Consider the following 21,828-nt stretch of genomic DNA (forward strand, 5'->3'; position numbering starts at 1 on the left):
CAGGATAGATTCTAGAGCATTTTCAAGAAAACATAGTTTTCTAGGCAACTTGATATGATACAAAGACAGTGGGTTTTCCAACCCGCAGACTTAATATCAAATCCTGGCTATGAAACTCACTCACTGTGAGAAATGGGACAAATTAACTGACTTCTCTGAGCCTCAATTTCTTCTGCAAAATTAGGGACAAAATTAGGAAAATAGGGTGAAATGAAATATCCCAGGTGCACTTGTCCTCGCAGGCTGCCATAACAAAAGACCACAGACTGGGGGCTTAAACACCAGACATTTATTTCCTCACAGTTCTGGAGGCTGGAAATCTGAGATCAAGGTGTTGGTAGGGCTGCTTTCTTCAGATCTCTCCTTGGCATACTGATGGCTGCCTTCTCTCTTTGGCCTCACGTGGTCTTTCCTCTGTGCTTGAGCACCCCTGGTGTGTCTCTGTGTTCAAACTTCCTCTTCTTATAAATACACTGGTCACATTGGATTAGGGCCCACCCCAAAGGCCTGGCCTTATTTTAACCTAATCACATCTTTAAAGACCCTACCTCCAAACACAGTCACATTCAGAGGTACTGGGGGTTAGGGTGTCAACATACAAATTTTGGAGGGACACGATTCAGCCCAGAACACCAGGTAAAGCTTGTAGCCATGTAGTGGCCTCCATAGGTGTTCATCATTATGGGACCTTGCCATTTCTTTCCCCAGACTCTTTCTCCCTGCTCCTGTTTCTGGAATGTTTCTGTGGTTTGGGAGTTGGTAATTATGCAGGCGGGTGAGAGTGGTATATTTCACAGAATTTAATAGTAAAAGCTAATTAATGGCAGGAAGAGGGAAACATGAAAAGCCTGCTCAGCATTGCTCTATAAACAACGAGTCTACCCTCAGGTACTTTTCTGGGCCTAGTATTACTGAGAATTGTTTGCTGCTTCTGGAATATGCAGAAAATGTGTTGCCACCAGGTCAAAAACATGCTGCATTACAAAACTCACCTCTTGTGCCTTTTGTGATGGGCTGTTTGCTGCATAAGTGAAGAAAGGGCGTTTAGGGGATATTTATATATCCACATAAGCAGAACCTCTTTGGTCAGAAGGTCTTGTTCAGCAGCATTTTTATTTATGTTACAGTCCTTGAAAGAGTCTAAGTAATCTTAAAATTGAAGTGTACTTAAACACCATGGAGGGCCTTATAAGTGGCAGGTACTATACTGGATTTTGGGGATTGTAGGGGAGGAAGAGCTTTCCTCTACCCACTTTAGGTCCTTCTGGCTGGGCTACGAATAACAGGAGAAAATCAAACAAAGCTTTATAACATGTATACAGGTGAGAGACTCAGGAAAACTGAGCAACTTGCCAAAATGGTGGAGGTTCTCATCTTAAATACCATCTTCAGTTACCAAGGAGGATGTTGTGGGTAGGGGGAGTCAGTTATGGGAGATTACCAGAAAAGCACAGCAAACAAGAGTAAGATTATCATGCAGATTTAAGTCTGCATTGATGAGTTTTTAGAGATAAGGTCATCTTCACTTCTTCCTGGTACAGAGAGGGAGACATCTTTACAGACAGAGATTTCCCGTACAAATGGAAATGTCTCTTACAAAGGGTAACTTCTACTTTTCAGAGTTTCCCTCATGTCTGCAGTAACTAGCCAAAAATAATCCACATGCCAAAGAGACATATCTTGGGGTGGCCAATTCCGATCCCCCACAGGATACAGAGAGAGTCTTGACAGCCTCTCTGCTTTCAGGGAGGTCAACCTTCTACAACATTCTGTACATCTGTTGTACCTCCCATGCAAGGCAGTAGTACTTTCTATATGTAATGGCTGGCTAGTGGTCACCGGCCCTGTGCTTGAACAATTGAGATGCTGGGATGCTTGCTACCTCACAAGGCCTCTCTGATTTCTGAATTTCCGGATACAGAGTTGGATCTCTGCCCCACCTGCCTCACTCTCCAGGTTTAAGTATCCCTTTCTGCCCGGGCAAGGCTACCATAGCCTTTGGGGTAGGGCCAAATAGGCTCTGTACCATCAGTTTATGCTCTTGGGATATGGTTCCCAGAGCTGACATCATCCTGATTGGGCTTCTTACCATTTGCCACAATCTTCCTAAAAGCGTGGCCTCCAAAATGGACCCAATTCTGGAGCAGTCCAGCTTCAGGGTGGAGGTGGGGGGCAGCATTCCCCACTGAGACCTAAGTACCATTTCCTCCGGATGCAGTGGGGTCACAGATGGTTTTTCTAAAGGCAAGAGACTTTTTCTCTAATTTTTGATGTTCAGATTCTTCGTTAAGTCACCTGACTTCCCCTTTCTCCACATTAGGGTGACATAATGAAACCACATGTCTCTCATCTCCTTTCTTATGATGAGTAATAATGTTGTTTTATTTGTAAAAATGTTGACTAGCTATGAAGAAGTCTGGTGTAGCAAAAGCCCTGCCCTAAATATTTTATGGATTTCTAAAAGCCTGACCTGTGGTTTGAGCTGCAAAGAGGATGACAGGAATTCCTCTGTCTTTCCAGAATAGCCCGAGTAGCTGGGAGCCCAAGGACGGGTCATGTCTTTTGCACAATTGCAGTCATTGCAGCAAATTCTTATCTCTGGGTTCAAGGTGAAAAGGACTTTGGAATTCTCAAAGACAGATCTTAAAATATATGTTATACAAACATAACAAATCAATATAAATGATAATAATAGTCAACACGCACTTGCAGTGCACACTGTCATTCAGGCTTTAGATCAACACTATAAGACCTTTTAACAGATGAGGAAAGTGAGGCACAGGGAGGGAGGTAATCTGTCCAAGGATCCATAGTCGGTTGGTCAGCGGTAAAGCCAGGACACAAACCCAGTTTATTTGGCTGGGATTCAGCAATTCAGGCAGGGGCAGAAACCAAGACCAACCAAGGCCCTCCTTGAGCTAGGTTTCAGGGAAAACAGGGCAGGGCAGAAAGCAGAGGGAGCCCCAGGGCCCATCTCGAGGAGCTGGTGGCATTCTAAGTGGGGAATGGATGACTTGCACCTGAACACGCGCGCGCGCGCGCACACACACACACACACACACACACACACACACTGTGTCAGGAGAGGAGGGGAAGAAAGAGGGAGCATGGTTGGAATTCTGACTGGGAGAATCAGGGAAGGCTTTCCCAAAGAGACCTCTGAGTTAGACTCTGAAAGACAGAATTTCGACAGCAGGAGGGGACGTGGGGAGCAATGTCACAGATCTTTCCAGGCAAGGGAACAGCAGAACAAAGTTTTGGCAGGGACGAGGTCTGGCACATCCCTGCAGAGGGCTGGGTGTGGCTGGAATGTGGGACCTGGGGGCGGCGTTAACCAGGGTAGGAGATGGTAATAGACTCCGGTGGGCCTTCAGTTCTGAAGAGCTTTCACATACGCTCTTCCACAGCCACGTCTTTGAAATTTGTTTTTGCGGTGCCCTCTGCTTCAGATGCTCTCTTCTCTCTCCATTTCCACCTCGGAGCTCCAGGCTAAGAATAAATGCATCTCTTCGTTGAAGCCTGTATTGATCCCTGTGGTGGGAAGAGCGCGCTCACTCTCCTGAGGCCGCAGGACTCGTTCTTCTTGTTCTTCTCATGGTTCTTGGTTCCCCGTGGTCACCTGACCCCAGGCCTGTGGTTACTTGGGCAAAAGTGCCCTGGGAAGGCCTGGGAGGGAAGGATGGTACCCTGCTCATCTCTGTCCCTTCTCAGGACCGTCTCTGGCCCTGCACGTGGGCCTCTCATCTCAGTCCTTGCCTCCCCAGCCCCTCCTGCTCATTTAGTCCGTGCACCTGTGGAGGGAGCCTCTCAGCCAGTCCCCCAAGAGGGCCCCCAGTGGGCCCCAAGAGGCCTGGCACTAACTGTACCATAAATTCATTATTCTCTGAGGAGCAGGTGGAACAAAGCTGTGACTGCTGTCTAGTCTTGAGACCCCTCACCAAGGTTTGTATTCCCCTCTCCCAGAAAATATGCCAAGCAGAAGAACAGAGAGACTCCTGCTTGCAGAATGTCTTGCAGCAGCCCCTCTGGGTCTACAAAGTATCTTTGCTTTTCAACGTTTCAACTTGACAATTAAAAAACAAACCACTTGCCCCCATTACAAATGCAGTCAGAGAATGATGGTAGCATGTCTTTGGGGAGCCCCCTTTCTGCTCTAGGGGAAGAAAAAAGGGGCTTGAAGCTACTCTCTGGCAGCCCCTTAGGCCCCAGGCCCCATGAAGTTTCAGCCTGTGCCCAAGGCAGGGCTAGTGGTAAGGAAATAAAGGGAACGCACCCCATTTTGTCTAGTCTCTTGGTGTCCAGAAACTTCCTTTTTACTGCTATAGAAAGCGTCACAGTGATGTCTCACCCAGAGAGGCCAGTTATGCCTCGTTTGCTCCTGAGTCCAGAGTCCTCTGCAAGCCCCAGCGACCAGCCAACATGGACAACACGCAAATTGCTAACCTTGGACTTCAGAGGCCTCCTGGTGTTTGCTCTGCCCTCTCCCCCTTGAGGATCATGTGCTTTGGCAAAGATGAAAGCAGAAAGGAGTTAAACGCGTTCACTGTCTTCTGTGGTCTGCTGTCATGATCAATCCTGAACCTTCTTTGCTTCTCTTCTTTCTTCTAGCAAAGCTGAAGGGCTCCTTCTGTCAGCCTTAGTGCACTCCCCATCCCCACTTGGGGCTGTAGCCTGCCCGCCCTGCTCTCATGGGTCTCTGCCACATCTGTATCTTTCTTGTGCCTCCAGGATGCACTGGACAGCTGTGAAGGTTGTTTGCTGCACAACCCTAGGGGGCGCCACTCACAGAAGTGATGAGGGGAATTGCACAGGGGTGCACAATGGCCCCGTGGGCCCCCTTCCATATTTCATACACTGTCTTTGTCATGTCAGAGTCCATCAGAGGCTTCCCTGAGTCGGTAGCTCTGAGTTCCTTTTCCCATTTTTGAGAAGAGTATTGCACAGAGAAATATTTCTCGATTATAAACAAAAACAGTTCAGGGACTATGATAAGTAGTAATTAATACTTGGCCTCTGTGTTGGGAAGAGACCAAGGGAGTGATGAGGAGTGGAGAGAAATAGAGCACGTAGGCCTTAAATCAAACGATAACTTCTACTCAGTTCCAGAAGATCCTGGCCATGCAGGGTTGCCAGCAGAACATTGCCATATCTTCTGGTTTATTCCGTAGAAGTGGACGTCTGTCTTTTTAGATGAAGTCTCTTGGTTTTCAATGTTGCCTTAAATGAAAAACAAATGAACAAACAGATATGAAATGGGGCCAAACAAAACGACTATGAACTGCTCTCGTTCTACCGGCTGTGGGTAGTACTGATTTCTGCTTTACGTCCTGAAAGGCAAAATTGTCACAGAGAAAGAACCTCATCATCAGAGGTTCTGTTTCCAGTGATGGAGACTTTCTTTCAGCAGCATCCATCCTGCAGTTTTGAAGGCTGTCTGGCTAGGTGGCACCTATGAGATCTGTGGGATTTTCCTATTATGATGGCACCTTCCTCTCTCCTTGATTCCATAATTTCTTGATCAACACATCTTTGTCCTGGCAGTAGGGCTGGGACACTTGATCTCCAGGGATGACAGTCAGTTTGGACGCAGTCGTGCGCCCTCAGCAGACAGAAAACAGTGAAATAGTTCTATGGTGGGTAAGACCCCTGAGTGCCTGCCCCCCCTCACATCCTCCCCATCTCTCAAGACCTCCCTGGGGCCCTCTGAACTAAAGGGCGGGAAAGAGTTAATATCTAGCACAGTAGGAAACCTCCAGGCAGCAAATTGGTCACTAAGTTCTTTGACTATCACTCACATGGTTTCCATTTTTAGATCGAGAAAGGAAGTCTAGAGATTTCTTCAGTTTTGCCCGTAACCTCCTGCCTGGTGAGTGGAACTAGACCATCAACTCAGGTTTTAATTTCACTCTCTTTTCATGAGAGCACACGATTTTCAGATATTTAACAGCTCTGAGTATTGAATTTTTAAGACCAACCTAGGTCCCTAGGTCTTCACCAAGGAAAGGGAACAATGCCGTAAGTAAAAGGACGCATGTAGGGAAAAGCATGGCATGGACACGGGAGGAGCCACCAGGAGTGTAGGACCCTGGTTAAGAACATGCCCCTTCAGCACCGGCCTCAGAACAAACGTGGAGCTGACCTGAGCCACACATGCAGCCTGCCGCTTGAGGCAAGGCCCCCAGCTATGCCTAGTATAGATCTGCCAAGTCATAGTCAACCTGAAAACTGGCAAGAGGGAGACCAAATTCCTGGTTGCAGCCGCCAAGGTTTGGGGTGGCGTGTTATGCAGCACCATTGTGGATATAGCTGACTCATTCAGAAATTGGTTAAGACTTTGACGTGAGTCAGACGTGAGTCTCACTTGGCTTCTGTCACTGTCTGTGTGATCCTGACCAAGTTACTAAACTTCTTACCACCATAGTACAGGGCTTATTTTTGTGAAGATTAAATGAGACTAGACATGTAGTTTGTTTAGAATATTATGTGGCACATAGCAGAGTCTGAATATTCTAACTAATAATAATGCTATTTTTTTCTGAGGGGAAATAAAAGTACTTCTGTTATCCTAACGACTATTCTCATTTTGCACATTTCTTTCCATTCTTGCCCACACGAATACGCCTTTTAGGTCCTTGCAATGATAATGTACATAGCCACCTCCACTTTGATCATAAACATTTCCCTTTGTTTCTATGTAGCTTTCAGAATCTCATTTTTTTACTGTTTGCAGAAGATTTGTGCGGCAAGATGATAATTTTGCCACAAATTTATAAGATTTCTAGTTTTAAAAAAAATATTGCCAGTGCACAATAAATACTAACTTAAACATTTTATTGGGCATCTGCATGTACCAGGCACAGTTCTAGCAGCAGAGGATATAGCAGTAAATAAAGCAGATAAAAATCTCAGCTCCATGGAGCTCCCACTGCAGTGGTAGAAAACAGACAATAAAAAAAGATGCATAAATAATAATATAGTGTGTCAGATGATGATATGTGATGGGAAAAAATAAAGCAGAGTGGGTGGATGGGAAGTACCAATGAGGTACAGGGTGTTGTTTGCAATTTTAGATAGGATGGCGTGGGAAAGCCCCACCCACCAGTAGAGGCTGAAGAGGGGAGCAGTGGAACCACCTGGATATTTGGGGAAGAGCATTTTCAACTGACTGAGAGATTAGCAAGTGCAAAAGCACTGAATGCCTGGTGTGTCTGAAAAACAGTAAGGAGGCCTGTGTGACTGAAGTGGGATATGTGTGTTGGGGATGGTAGGAGATGACATCAGGAAAATAAAAGGCAGTCAGAATGTGTAGGGCCTTGGCTTTTTTTTTTTAATTTTTAAATTAAATCTGTCTATCTAGCCTATCTATCTACTTATTTTTATTGTGGTAACATACACACAATATAAAATTGACATTTTTGACCATTTTCAAGTGTAATTTTCAGTGACATTAAGTATATTCTCATTGCTGTGCAACCATCACCAGTATCCATCTCCAGAACTTTTTCATTTTCCCAGATTGAAACTCTTCACCCCTTAAATGCTGACTCCTCCTTCCCCTCCCCCAGCCCCTGGCAACCCCCATTCTCCTTCCTGTGCCTTGGCTTTGACTTTGAGTGTTATGGGAGCTGTTGGTGCATTTTGAAGAGAGAAGTGCTATGATTCGACTTTTTTAATAGGCGCCTTCCGGCTGCTGGGTTGAGAAGGTTCTGAAGGAACGAAGCGGCAGAAGCAAGGAAGCTAGTCAGGAGGCTGCTGTGATAATCTGGGTGAGAGGAGAGGGTGACTGGGATCAGGGTGGTTGCAGGGGACGTGGTGAGACGTGGGACTATGCTGAAGGCAGAGCCAACAAGACTGCCTGATGGATTTGATGTGGGCTTTGAGAGAAAAGGAGGAATCAAGGATGACTCCAAGATTTTTTGGGCTAAGCAACTGGAAGAACAGATTTGCCATAAAGTTAAGTGGGGAAAGATTCAGAGGAGGAAGTTTTCTGGGGGAAGACCAGGAGCTCAGTGTTGGACATGCCCAGAGTGAGATAGCTTATTAAATGTTCCAGCTACAATGTTGAAGAGAGAGCCAAATCTGGAGTTCATAGCAGCCAAACTGAAGATAGGGATTTGCAAGTAATCAGTGTGCAGATGGTATCTGATGCCACGAGACTGAGTTCACCAAAGTAGCAAGAACAGCCAAAAAAACAAGCCCTGGGAGCGAGCTTGAAGATGCTGCAAGGTTAAGAGGTCAGGGATACAAGGAGGGATCAGGAAGAAGCAGCTAAGGAAGAGGACAACCAGGAGGATGTGTCTTTGTGGAATTCCAGTGAAGGCGCTGTCCCAAGGAGATCAATATAATCAGTGGTGTGTGCCTGATAGGATCTGTCTGCAGACCTGCTGAGTGTGAGGGTCACTGGCAGGTCAGAGAGTGCAGCTGAACTATGAGGAATCGAGATTGAGGAGCAGTTTAGACAGGGCCAGGGTGTCGGGGAAAGGGCCCTAAGGAATGAGTGGGAATTTGTGGATTAGGGAAAACAGCTGCCCAGAGGTGTCCATTTTGGACCCCAGATGCTGGGGTTAATCCCCAGAGTAAAGGAGACCAAGGCAGTGGTGGGACATGGGAATGCAGCAATCCTCCTGGGACCTCAGGCTCTGCCCCATAAGAAGGTCTCCCATGAGCTCTGAGGCTGCTGGTGCAGCTCTCCTCAGTCAGATGGACCGACTGGCTGCCAGCCTGATGGTGAGAGCTGATGATGGTAGGAGCTGCTAAAATGAGGTCAGGTCTGTGTTATGGGCTGAATCGTGCCCCCTACCCCCACCCCCCAATTTATGTGTTGAAACATTAACCCCCAGTATCTCAGAGTATAACTGTATTTGGAGTCAAGGTCTTTAAAGAGGTGATTGAGTGAAATGAGGCCTTTAGAGTGGGCCCTAATCCAATCTGACGGGGTCCTTATAAGAAGAGGAGATGTAGAAACCAGAGAAGCACACAGAGAGGGGAAAAGGCCATGTGGGACACAGCGAGAAGACAACCATCTGCAAGCCAAAGAGAGAGGCCTCAGAGGAAACCAACATTTCCAACACCTGGATCTTGAATTTCCAGCCTCCAGAACCATGAGAAAATAAATTTCTGCTGTTTAGGTCACCCAGTCTGTGGGAAGACCTGCAAGGCAAGAAACTGAGGATGGCTTCTGGCCAAAAGCCAGCTTGAACTGGGGCCCTCAGTCCCACAGCCCAAAAGGAGCAGAATCCTTCCGACAACCACCCAAGTGAGCTTGGAGGCGCATCCTTCCCCAGCTGAGCCTTCAGGTAAGACCACAACCTTGGCTGACACCTTGAGTGCAGCCTTGTGAGAGACTCTGAAGCAGAAGGCAGCAAAGCTGTGTCCAGATTCCTGACCCACAGAAACTGTGTGATAATAGATGTGTATTGTTTTAAGGTGCTAAGTGTGTGCTCATTTATTACTCAGCAGGAGATAAACAATACAATCCTGAAATAGGTCCTTGGGAAATAGAAGTTTGGACAGATCTCCAAGATTTCTTTCAGTGCAAACTTTCTACGGAACAGATTAAGAGCCCACAGTCAGTACTCTTGGATTGGTTAGCTTGTGGCTGCCCATTGATGCCTTGTTTAAAAGCCAGCTTTTTGTGTTTCAGATTTTTGCAGAAGGCAGCTGGAGTTTGTTAAATAGAGTCTCCCCAAAATTCATGTCCATCCAGAACCTCAGAGTGTGACCTTATTTGGAGGCAGGGTCTTTGTAGATGTATTAGGTTGAGATTATACTGGATGAGGGTTGACCCTAAATCCAATGACTGGTGTCCTTGTAAGAAGAGGAGAGGACACAAAGAAACATACAGAGAAGAAGGAGATATGAAGACAGAGGCAGAGATTAGAGTGATCAGCTACAAGCCGAAGAGCGCGAGGATTGCCAAGAGTCACCAAAAGCTGGGAGAGAGGCAAGGAAGGATTTTTTCCTAGATCCGTTGAAGGGAGTGTGGTCCTGCTGACACCTTGAATTTGGACTTCTGACTTCCAGAACTGTGAGAGAACACATTTCTATTGTTCTAAGCCAGCTAGTTTGTGGTAATTTGTCATGGCAGCCCTAAGAGACTAATACAATAGCATATTTACATTTTTAAACTCATGTATGCCATACAGAAGTCACTGGGATTCTTGGAATTTTCATGAAGAATTATACATATTCCATTATGTGGCTATGAAGAAGAATGATTTTGAAGATTCTAGGTAATTTAGAAAACTGCTTATGATACAATGTTCAGAGCAGAAAGCAGAAATAGGTACAGTATGATCATAACTAGGCTAAAAACAAACCCTCTATGTAGGGAAAGAGAGGAGGCTGTGAGCTGAAATATAAATAGGATCGTAGAACTGTGTAGGATTTGCTCCCTTTTAATTTTTCAAAATTCTTTAATGCTTTTATATTCACTTCTATGCAAAATATTTTAGGAAAATTGAATAAAAGAAATCCAGATTTTAAGAGAGAATGTGAAAAACATGCAGGTTATGGACCATAATCATGAAATGCATGTTTGTGACCCTGCTCCCAACCTAAGACTGATGACATTGGCTATGAAAGCGCAGCATCTGTGTACACTTTCCTTATCTCTCTCTCCTTCCCAGAGGGAACAGCCATTCAAAATGGAAGACATATCAACCATTTTGCCTTTTTAAAAATTGAATTATCATGAATTACGAATCTGTAAATGATAATTACTTGGTTCTACTTATTTTGAGGTTTTGTGATCTCATTTTGTGACATGCTTTTTGATCAAGTGTTATAGACCTAACACTCATACATACTGATTTACATAGTTGTACTTCATTCAGTTTCGTTGATGTATAGCTTGCTCTTAAAACATATTCATTCATGGCTTTGTCCAGGTATTTTAGAATAAAGGAATAAAAAAAATAAAGAAAACAAAGGAAAAAAAAGAAATCCAGATTTTGAGGAAAAATTTTCAGAGAGCGTGAATAGGGACTTGCAGGCATAATTTGACCAAGTCATGGTGATTGTTTTCTTTTCTCTTTCTCTCCCCAGTTTGTGTATTTCCTGGCCTGCTGTCAGGCCTGATTTATCTGAGGCACCCTCAGACCAGTTCCCATTTCAGGAGGACCCGAGGGCAGGATGAAGGGTGGGGAGGTCAGAGCCCTTGAACAGGGACCCTGGACCGCTCAGCACAAGGCACAGACTTCACAGCGCAGCAAAACTCTGCTTGTTTCTTCAGAAGTCATTACGAAAGGTCTTTTTGGCATTTTTGCTTCCTTTCTGGAGCTTTGGCCCACGCAGCGACCTCAGTGTCTCCTGACCATGGAGTCACGTGCCTTTCTCTACTGTGGAGTTTGAGCTTTATAAAGCCCCAGCTCTTTGGCAATAGAGAGCGCGTGGGCCTGACATCAGCAGTGGGGCGAAGTCTTTCTTCGGCTTTCCATCCATGTCCACATGATACCAATGACTTCTGGTGGACTCCTGATTTGACCCTCCGATAGAGGAAGCTGCACTACGCAGATTCTCCTGAGACAGGCCCTTAAATGCTGAGCACAGCACTAGGTAGGCCTTCAGAGTTTACAAAGCTTCCCCAAATACACTCCCATTAGAGCCCCACAGCCACCCTGGAGGCAGGCATCTCAAGTCCATTTCACAGAGGAGAAGATCTGTGTTCAGTGGGAGAATGGGGAAAAGTATGGTTCGAGGACATAACCAGCATGTGTTAAGTCTCCTCCTGGGACCAGCACTGTGTTGGATGCTTTATACACATTTGATCCTTTAAGGGAACTTGTGAGGCAAGTTGTATTTTCATGCTATTTTTCTTTAAAGATAGGATAACTGTGATGGACTGCATGTTTGTGTCCCCCACCAATTGACATGTTGAAACCCTAACCCCCAATGGGATGGTATTTGGAGGTGGGGCCTTTGAGAGGTGATTAGGTTTATATGAGGTTACAAGTGGAGCCCCCACGATGGGATCAGTGTCCTCATAAGAAGAGGAAGAGATCAAGAGCTCTCTCTCCACCATGTGAGGACATAGCAGGAAGGCCGCTGTCTACAAGCCAGGAAGAGGCCTCTCACCAGACACTGGATCTGCTGGCACCTTGACCTTGGACTTCCAGCCTCCAGAACTGTGAGAAATAGATGTTTGCTGCTTAAGCTGCCCAGTTGACGGTATTCTTGTTATAGTGGTGCAAACACACAACAACTAGGCTCAAAGAGGAAAGTGACACAGCAATAAGTGGAAGAGCAGGAACTGAAACTCAGCTCTCTGTCTTGTGTTTAGTGCTTTTTCCCATCACTACCTCCATTAGCTATCTTTTGCTGAACAACAGATCACCCCAAAACAGTAGTTTAAAACAATGACGATAATTTACGATCTCACAGTTTCTATGGATTAGAAATTTGGGAGCAGTTGGAGCTGGGCTATTCTGGCTCAGAGTCTTTCATGGAATCCCAGGCAGGATGTCAGCCAGGGCCTGCTGTCATCGGAAGACTTGATGGCAGACTCACATGACTGACAAAGTGGTGCTGGCTGTTGGCAGAAGGCCTCAGTTTCTCTCCCCCAGGGCTGCTTGAGTGTCCTCACAACATGGCGGCTGGCTTCCCCAAGTGAATGATCCATGAGAGAGCAAGACAGAAGCCACAACGTCTTTTACGACTTTGCCTCAGAAGCCAAATGGTCATTTCTGCAATATCCCCTTGGTTGTAATTATACTTCATAATTTTTTTGATGCTCTGATGCAGTTTTAAAGATTTTATTTTTATTTTTCCTTTTTCTCCCCAAAGTCCCCTGGTACATAGTTGCATATTTTTAATTGTAGGTCCTTCTAGTTGTGGCATGTGGGATGCTGCCTCAGCATGGCCTGATGAGCGGTGCCATGTCCATGCCCAGGATCCGAACCGGCAAAACCCTGGGCCGCTGAAGCGGATTGCGCGAACTTAACCACTTGGCCATGGGGCTCACCCCTCTGATGCAGTTTTAAACAACTATTTTGAAGTATAATTGATTTATGGTCAACTACACATATATGCAGTGTACAATTTGGTGGGCTTTGACATATGCCTACATCAATGAAACGATCACCATAATGAAGATAACGAATACTTCCATCACCCCCAAAAGTTTCCTTATGCCCCTTAGTAAACTACCCCTACTTCTACTCCTGCCCCCAGGCAACCACTGATATGCTATCTGTTACTAAGTATTAGTTTTCATTTTCAAGAATTTTTTTTTTTAGTGAGGAAGATTGGCCCAGAGCTAACATCTGTTGCCAATCTTCCTCTTTTTGCTTGAGGAAGATTGGCCCTGAGCTAACATCTGTGCCGATCTTCCTCTATTTTGTATGTGGGATGCCACCACAGCATGACTTGATGAGCAGTGTGTAGATCTGCTCCTGGGATCTGAACCCACGAACCTTGGGCCGCCGAAGTGGAGCACACAAACTTAACCACTATGCCACTGAGCTGGCCCCCCATTTAATTAAATGGAACCACGCAGTACATTCTCTTTTACATCTGGCTTCTTTCTTTCAATGTAATGATTTTGACAACCATCCACGTTGTTATGTATATCAATAGTGCGTTCCTTTTTAAATATTAAAAAATTTTAATAGCTTTATTAAGGTATAATTGACTTATAATAAATTGCCTGTATTTAACATGTATGCATTGATAAGTTTTGACCCACGAATATACACCATGAAACCATCACATTAACCAAGATAATGAAAATGTCCATCACCTCCAAAAGTTTTCTTATGCCCCTTCATAATCCCTCCCTCCTGCTTTTCTCTCTATCCCCAACCCAGGAAACCACCGATCTTGCTCTCACAATGAATTTGATTGCATTTTCTAGAATTTTATACAAATAGAATCATACAGTATTTCTTATTTGGAGATTCATCTATGGAGGTGCATATGTCAACAGTTCACTCTTTTTTATTGCTGAGTACTATTCCATTGAATAGATAGGTCATGATTTGTTTACCTGTCCCTGTCAATGGAGGTTTGGGTTGTTTCCACTTCTTGGCTGTTGTAAAGAAAGCTGCTACGAACATTCAAATGCAAGTCTTCGTGTGAACAGATATTTTAATTTCTCTTGGGTACATACCTAAAAGTGGAATGGCTAGGTCATACGTAAGTGTGCTGAACTTTTTAAGAAACCGTGAAGCTGTTTTGAAGTGCTGGTACCATTTTACATTCCCACCAGCAGTGTGTGAGAGCTCCCGTTGTTCCCCATCCCTACCAACACTTGGTGTGGGCGGTCTTTCAGTGCAGTCATTCCAGTGGGGCTGTGTGGTATCTCATCGTGGTTTTAATGTGCCTTTCCCTGACAACTAATGTGCTTATTAGCCATTCATATATTGCCTTTTGTGAAGTATTTATTCACACCTTTTGCCCATTTTTGAAACTAAACTGTTTATCTTCTTCTGAGTGAATAAAAGCAAAGTACAGAGAGTGTTATAAACATGTAAGTTATTTATACAGGAAGAGTGGGCCCTGTCTGGTTTCCCTCCTGGCCTCTATAGCTCCCTGCCCACATTGTGACCAGAAATCTGTTGCTGGTGGAGGGGAATTGTAAGGACCTGGGCAAATGCAGCAAAGAGGGTCACACGGCAGAGGAGGCGGGGTAGATATGAGGTTGGCAGGTATCTTATGGCATCATAACCTCATATGACTGGGAAGGTCATTGAGTCTGGGCACCTCTTACCACTTCTTTTTTGGTGAGGAAGATTGGCCCCGACCTAGCATCTGTTGCCCATCTTCCTCTTTTTCCTTGAGGAGGTTTGTCACTGAGCTAACATCTGTCCCAATCTTCCTCTATTTTGTGTGTGGGATGCCACCACAGCATGGTTTGACGAGCAGTGTGTAGGTCTGCGCCCAGGATCTGAACTGGTGAACCCGGGCCGCCAAAGCAGAGTGAGCGAACTTAACCACTGTGCCACCGGGCTGACCCCACTTTCCACCTTTTGATCCCAGCTCCCTTATGGCTCCTGGTTGAAAATCCTTCAAACTATGGATATATAAATTACCAGGAAATTTGGCTGCAAAGTGTAAACACTGTAGATGAATCCCATCTCCAAACTGATGCCCAAGTAAGGCAGAAGTAGCGGGGGGTGTGGGTTGGGTGGTCTTTGCTCTGCCCCCTGAGAGTGGTTTTGCACATCACCGGGCACTTTACCAACAGTGACGATTAGGATGAGGATTCTAACTATTCTTTACACTGATCGAGCATGAAACAGTTTTAACAGCATGCCCTTGCCTATTCTACTTCTTCCGTCTGAGATGGGCTTGGCATCGGTCAGTGAGCCCATTTTACAGTGAACCCAGCTGAGGTTCTGACAGGTTGGGAATAAAGGAGCCGCTCCAGCGAGACCTGGGTGGACTCATTCCCAGGGCAGGCTCCAGCATCACCTAGCTGTGACTGTCCACGTAGGTGACCTCCCACATAGTTTACCAGCTCTCAAACCACAGTTCAGGCCTATCTTCTGTTCTCTATTTTTCCCCTTGATTCCACCTCCCTCTGCCATTTTTATTTATTGCACAAACATGCACTGTTCACAAAACAAAGAACAAAAAGAGAAACAACCGTGCTTACCAAACTTTGGAGCCAAAGAAACTTGAGTCCTGTAATCTCAAGGGACCAGTTTCCTCGCCTCTAAAATGCACAGCCACCGTTCCTGCCCCATCGTCTTACATAGATTCGACAGACCCTCTTCCGGAGCTCACTCGAGCACCAGCCAGAGCTGGCGCTCCTGGTTTGTATTTATTTCTAACTCAGGCCCGCAGGTGGGCCCCTTGAAGTCACCACGAACCTTGATCTTCCTTGACCCAGCCCATGGGTGGAGAGGAAGCTCCAGGATGCACGGCACATCTCAGGCGGTCCTCCCAGCAGCGGCGGAGCCCGGCGGCTCCCTCCGTTAATGCCTGCAGCGCCACCCAGCGTCCAGCCTGGAGACCTGTAGCCATCACCAGCAGAAAGCAAGGCGCGTTCTGGGGGAGGAGGGGATCGGGAAAGCTCAGCTTTGGTCCAGATCGGATAGGGTGGAAACTATCCCAGGCAAGAAGGGGCTTTCTCCTCCATTGAGGACGAATAGCGGCCCACAAGCCAGCTGGAGCCACTTCCGTAGCTTCTACTGTTGTGACCTAAGCATTTCCTTTTTTCCGTCCCTGTGAGAATGAAATCTGTGCACAGGGCTGTGCCTGAGGGAAGCCCTGTCCTGAGGTCTGGCTTGGGACTCTCCCATCCGTGCCTGCAGCACATCCACAGATCTCACGGGGCATGAGGGTTTCTCTCTTCTCCTTTCCCTCAGGGCTCCGTGGGAATTCCTGCCTTCTCCTCCTCCTCCTTCTTTATCAAACTCAGTTTCCTGGACATCCAGGTCCTCTCGTGCTGATTGACCCAAGGCATGCAGTCAAGAGACTTGGGATCCAGATGCAGCTGTGCTGTGTATGAGCATCTTGTCATCTGTAACATGGGGGTGGCAGTGAGAGGCCTCACAGCTGAAGACAGAGCATCCTGGGTCCAAGCCTGCTGTGGGGCGTGCCCTTAGCCTGTAGGTTAGAGAACAACAGCCTGTGTCTGCAATTCCAGACCCTATAATCTGGCCACAGCCTGCTCTTCCAGCCTTAACTCCAACTACTCTCGACTCAGGCAGATGGGCTTGCTGGCCCCCATCAAAACATCTCTGTGATTTCCCCCCTCCACACCATTGGTGGAGCCCTTCTCTTGGCCTGGAAGGTCTCTCCCCCAGCTCACTCTGCCTGAAACTGGCACATCCTTAAAGGCTCTGCTTGCTCCTGAGCCTTCCGGGACATCTGACAAGAGTCTGCCATCTGAGCTCCAGGACCAAAAGCTATGTTGGACGTGTGGATGTGGCCTGTTATTTATGTTAATGTTTTCTAATTAAAAGGGTAATATATGTGCTCTTTTGTACAAAAAAGTAAGACTCACCCGTTATCCTACTACCTTGATATAACTACTATTAATTTTTAATTACTTTTTATTAATTATCCCTCTAGACAAATTTTTCTGTGCAAATGCATGCATTTTACAAACATAAGATCACATATATTTAGCATCGTTTAATGTGCAAAAATTATGCTTCTTCAGCTAGTTACTGAGCTTCTAGAAAGCAGGAACTCTTACTCACCCTTCAAAACTCAGCCCATGTGACCCCTCACAGGGAGTGTTGCTCTCTCATCTGCATGTGATGACACTTAGACCATTCTTTTATTTCCATGCTTGTTATCTTGTATTTGTCTGTTGGTTTTTGCATCTGACTTCCCCACTTGACTGGAACTCTTTGAGGCTGGGGACCCTGTCTCATAGATTTTTGCATTCCTGTTAAAGAGAAATTATTCTGACGCTTGTTAAAACGGTAAGGAAGGCTTTGTTCAAGACTATTGCAGTGGGGGTCATGACAGTTGCAGTAGGGGAGAGGGATTGGGCTCAACTCCAAATACAACGACAAGTGGGGATTTATAGCCAAGGAGTAGGGTGGGGGTGAGTGGAGGGAAAACGACCAAGAGGAGACATCAAAGGTAGGGGGATTCTTGCCAGCCTGATCTAATAGGATTCTTGCTAAAGGTAGGCCAAGGACTTAGATAGCAAGGTGGGGCGTGAGGAATTTGATCAGATATCTTGGGGGATCAGATATTAAGGGTGGGGGGATTCTCGGTAAACTGACTTAGCAAGCTTCTTGCTAAAACTGGGTTAGGCAGGATGGGGGCCAAGGTCGAGGCCTAGTGGAGAGGAGGGCTCCGGGGAGCCTGACTTAAGTTCGGTGGAGGAGAGAGTCTTTGTCAAAATCCACATTCACTCACTATGTTCATATTGAAGTAGATACCATGCATACAATTAAGATACACCACTGTATCTTTTAAGCTACCTTCCGAAAGAGCAAAACTCATACTTTCCTCTCTAGGGTTTGTAGATTTGAAAAGGAGTTTGGCACCATGCACCATGTCATCCTTGATGCCAGAAGCCCTCTCTAGGACAAATAAGCTTTATGAAGACAAGGGATCCCCCAGCCCGGCTTCTTGACACCTGCCAGAGTGTGGCTTGATAAGTGGTGCAGAGGTCAGCGTCCAGGATCTAAACTGGCAAATACTGGGCTGCCGAAGCACTCTCGAACTTAACCACTATGCCACTGGGCTGGCCCCCAGCCTGGCTTCTATCCTGGCATCTCAAACCCCCCAAATAATGGTATTTATTCAATAAATACTTGTTGAGCACCTACTATGTGATGGGTACTGTTATAAGTACAGAGAATATAACACTGATCAACACAGATCCCTGCCTTCTTCGGGGCTTACATTTTGCTGGAGGGAATCAGACAACAAGCCAAATACGTAAGTTAAATATATAGTACATCAGATGGAGAAAAACAAAGTAAGGAAGGGACAGTCCCATCCTTAGGCCTGGGCCAGAAGGACCACTGCCCTAAAATGCTCCACACTTCAGAGGCCTGCACTGGCCCTCCTCCAGGGTGAGGGGTTTGCCAGGCCAAGGGGAGGCGTGCCTGGCAGCCTGAGTCCCCTCCCGAGACCATACCATACTCTGGTTACCCAGGACCCCAAAACTTACTGTCCAACGGCCCTGAGTCCATGTTCAGGGCTGTGTAGATTTTCCCCGGGCCTGACCTTATAGAGTGAAATGGAACCCAGCTGTATGTAGCCCTAAGCCCGAAGTGTGATCAAGGGGTGGCTGCTTCCTGGGGACATAGCTGGGATGTTCACACAGATGTGTGAGTCTCCTTGAGGTGCCAAGTGGAAATAGGGGTGGGAGGAGAAAGGGGCTGGGTCTTATTTTGGGGATCACCATTTTTACTCTTGCTCCAGGTTTTACAAATGTGAGGGGCAGGCCTGGGAAGATAAGGATAGGGACTTTTTTTAGTGGGGGATGTCACTGCAATGTTAAATAAGATGGTCAGGGAAGGCATCATGGAGAAGATGACATTTTACTAAAGACTCAAGGAAGATGAAGAAAGGAGTGATGTGAATATCTGTGGAAGAGCATTCTGCGCAGAGGAATAAGCAAGTGCAAAGGCCCTGAGGCAAGAGTGTGCCTGGCATGTTCAGGAAAAGTAAGCCTGGTGTTCCCCAGTCACCTTGGCCCACGGGGACCTGCCAGATTTGTGTTTATGCAAAACATAAAAGAAATAGATCAATCATAAACGTCATATTGAATGAATGAATGGGCCAGCCTCCCTGAGGAGCCACTCCCAGCAGCACACAGTTGTGTCTTTTCCCCCTGCCCTGTGCCAAAGAGTATTTCTGGGCCAGCTCTGCTCTCATCCTGATGACCAGGGACTGCTACTCTTCAGGCCAGGATTTCCCCAAACCTGCTATTTTTAGAAGTTTTTTCCAGTTCCCTCAAGTCTCTCCCCTTATCACCTCCACCTTCCTGTTTTCCTCTCCTGCCCGGCACCCTGATCTGCCTGAGGTCTCCCCACATGTCTGCCTGTTCTCAGGGACACCCGTGTCTCGGATGTGGCTGCAGACACAGAGCCGAGACGGGGGGCAGCTGGGGGGAGGACAGTGTGGCCGTGGTCCTCTTGGCTGAGGGGACAGAGGAGGAGCTGGAGGAAGGAAAGACTCAGAGGTCGGTGGCTTGACCTGGTCTCAGCTGAGGGGAACAGGGAACGTGTGTGGGTATTTACACAGTTAAGAAGAAAACAACAACAACAAAGTCTTATTTTGGGGGACAGGTCCTGAGGTTTTGACCTGACCTGGAGCCTGGGTCTCAGAATTCAGCTGGTGGCTTTTCAGCTTTGCTGCCACTGCTCTGAGCACCTTGTATCCTCAGTCCCTGGAGATGCACCTGCTCCCCTGGGAGGGGAGGAGGAGTCGTGGCCCCCCTTTCAGAGACGTGGAGACAGCTGCACCCTCCAGGTCTCCCCTGTGCCCTGCTTCCATTTGCACAGGCTGTTCCTCTCGGCATGACCTTCCCACCCTCCTTTGCCCAGGCGTCACCTGCTCATCTCGAGGATTCCACGCAGGCCCTTCCTCCTCTGGGCAGCCTGTCCTGGCCGGTGAGGCCGGCTGGGGCACCCTCCTCTGTGCTCCTAGCGACCCTGCACTTCTCTGTTTTGTTGCCCTGATCACTCCTGGCCCCATGAGCTGATATTCTTCCCTTGGTGACAGGGGATCTTCTTATTCTATGTCCCCAGAGCCAGCCTGGGGCCAGGCACGTGCAGCAGGTGTTCAGACTATTAGTTTGGCAGATGAATGGGTAGGAAGTAAAGCCTGAAATATGCTCCCCAGACAATTTAGTATGTCCAGGGAGGCATCGAATGGGGGAGGGGCTGTGAGAGGGGACGTTATTGGGGTGAAAATGGGGCTGGACTTTGGCTTGCTCAGCATTTTCCACGCAGTCTCTGGAGGCCAAGGAAGATGGTGCTCGCTGCCTGGGTTGGCAGGGAGAAGCTGGGAAGTGGGGGAGCACTTGACTCACGTGTGTAAAATGTCTTAGATGTAAAGAGTTCACAGTGACCTTCTTGCAGGAGGTCCAGTCCACCTGGGAGGTAGGCAGGGCGAGGACGTTATGCCCGTTACAGAAACAGGCTCAGAGAGGTGACTGGACTCACTCAAGGTGTCCACGTATCTAAGGGCAGGGCCAGGGCCAGGGCCCAGGCCAGGTTCAAGTTTCCCTGGGCCCTGTCCATGCCTTCTCACGGGCATCTTGCCCCTCTGTACAGGCTGCAGGGGCTACTCAGGGTGTGTCAGGGTGTGTGGACTCAGGGTCTCTTCCAAAATGGCACAGGGCTTCTGAGTCTGGACCAGCTGCTCTTCATGGCCTCTTACAGTTCTGTGGTCCAAGCCTCTGGCCTCTTCAGGGGGCTTGAGAGAAACACCCTTTCTCGACCTGCCCTTGAAAGGGCTCTTTGGACGAGGTCAGTGTGGCAGAGCTGGCTGGGCTGCCAGGGGGTGGTGTCGGGGAGAAGTGGAGTTGGCTCCTGTCCGCCAGCACTCCCTCATCTCCTGGGCCCCATTCTTGACGGGTTCTCCCATTTGGTGACTGCCCTCATCATTCCAGCCCTAGCATCACCTGGGGGAGGGATAAAAGATGTTTGTGAAATGAGACATTTAAATAAAATTGACTAACTTGCATGTGGTATTTCGTTCAGCATTTTCTCATACATTTTGAGGTAGATATTGTCCTTCCCACTCTGCAGGTGAGTTAACTGAGGCACGATTAATAATTGTAATCAGACACTTATGGAGTGCCGAGTGCTTTGTCTGGATTATTTATTGAATAACAGTGGCTTCTATTTATTGAATACTTACTATGCACAGATGCTGTTCTAAGTTCTGTACATACATGAACTCATTTGATCTCCATGAAAACCCTAAGAGGTAGCTGCATGAGAAAATGGGGCCCAAAAAAAGGTTAACAGGTCACCCAGGGCCAGAGCAGGGAAGGAGTGGATCTGGCATTCAAACCCTGTAGCCTGACTCAAGTGGCCTCCCACTGAAAAACCCTGCCCAAGCCACACAGTTAGTTACTAGTGGGGCTGGGGTTTGAACCCAGGCAGTCAGATTCCGGCGCCACTGGCAGAACCAGAGCTGGGGTACAGACCTTCTCCTCCAAATGCAAATAGGAAAGCTGCTTCTTCTACATCATGCAGTTTCCCTACATGGTCCTGGGAAGCAAGAACCCTGTTTCCCACTAGGAGAGGCTTCCCCTGAGTGCCCTCTAGGCTGGCCTTGGTCCACTGCTGACTGGGATCCCACAGGCAAGACCATCTCATTCAGGGTTCCATGTCAGGCCAACTTGGTGAGTAGATTCAAAACCAGTCTCTCCATCTTGACTTGTTTATTTTATCT

The 21,828-nt window shown here is 47.1% G+C and overlaps 2 long non-coding RNA genes across 3 annotated transcripts; one reads left to right on the top strand and one right to left on the bottom strand.

Moving 5' to 3' along the window:
* Positions 1 to 274: 274 nt before the first annotated feature.
* Positions 275 to 15,938, bottom strand: LOC138923273 (uncharacterized). The gene is made up of 2 exons (XR_011436670.1): positions 15,596 to 15,938; positions 275 to 5,217 (listed from the first exon to the last, which is right to left on the bottom strand). It is a non-coding gene; the product is annotated as an uncharacterized lncRNA (long non-coding RNA).
* Positions 7,606 to 13,659, top strand: LOC138921736 (uncharacterized). Of its 2 annotated transcripts, none has more exons than XR_011434584.1 (2): positions 7,606 to 7,766; positions 11,047 to 13,659. It is a non-coding gene; the product is annotated as an uncharacterized lncRNA (long non-coding RNA). The 2 variants fall into 2 exon arrangements; XR_011434583.1 differs by having other exon boundaries at positions 7,725 to 9,296.
* Positions 15,939 to 21,828: the final 5,890 nt, after the last annotated feature.

The sequence above is a fragment of the Equus caballus genome, chromosome 2 (assembly GCF_041296265.1).
Source record: "Equus caballus isolate H_3958 breed thoroughbred chromosome 2, TB-T2T, whole genome shotgun sequence".
Lineage (NCBI taxonomy): Eukaryota > Metazoa > Chordata > Mammalia > Perissodactyla > Equidae > Equus > Equus caballus.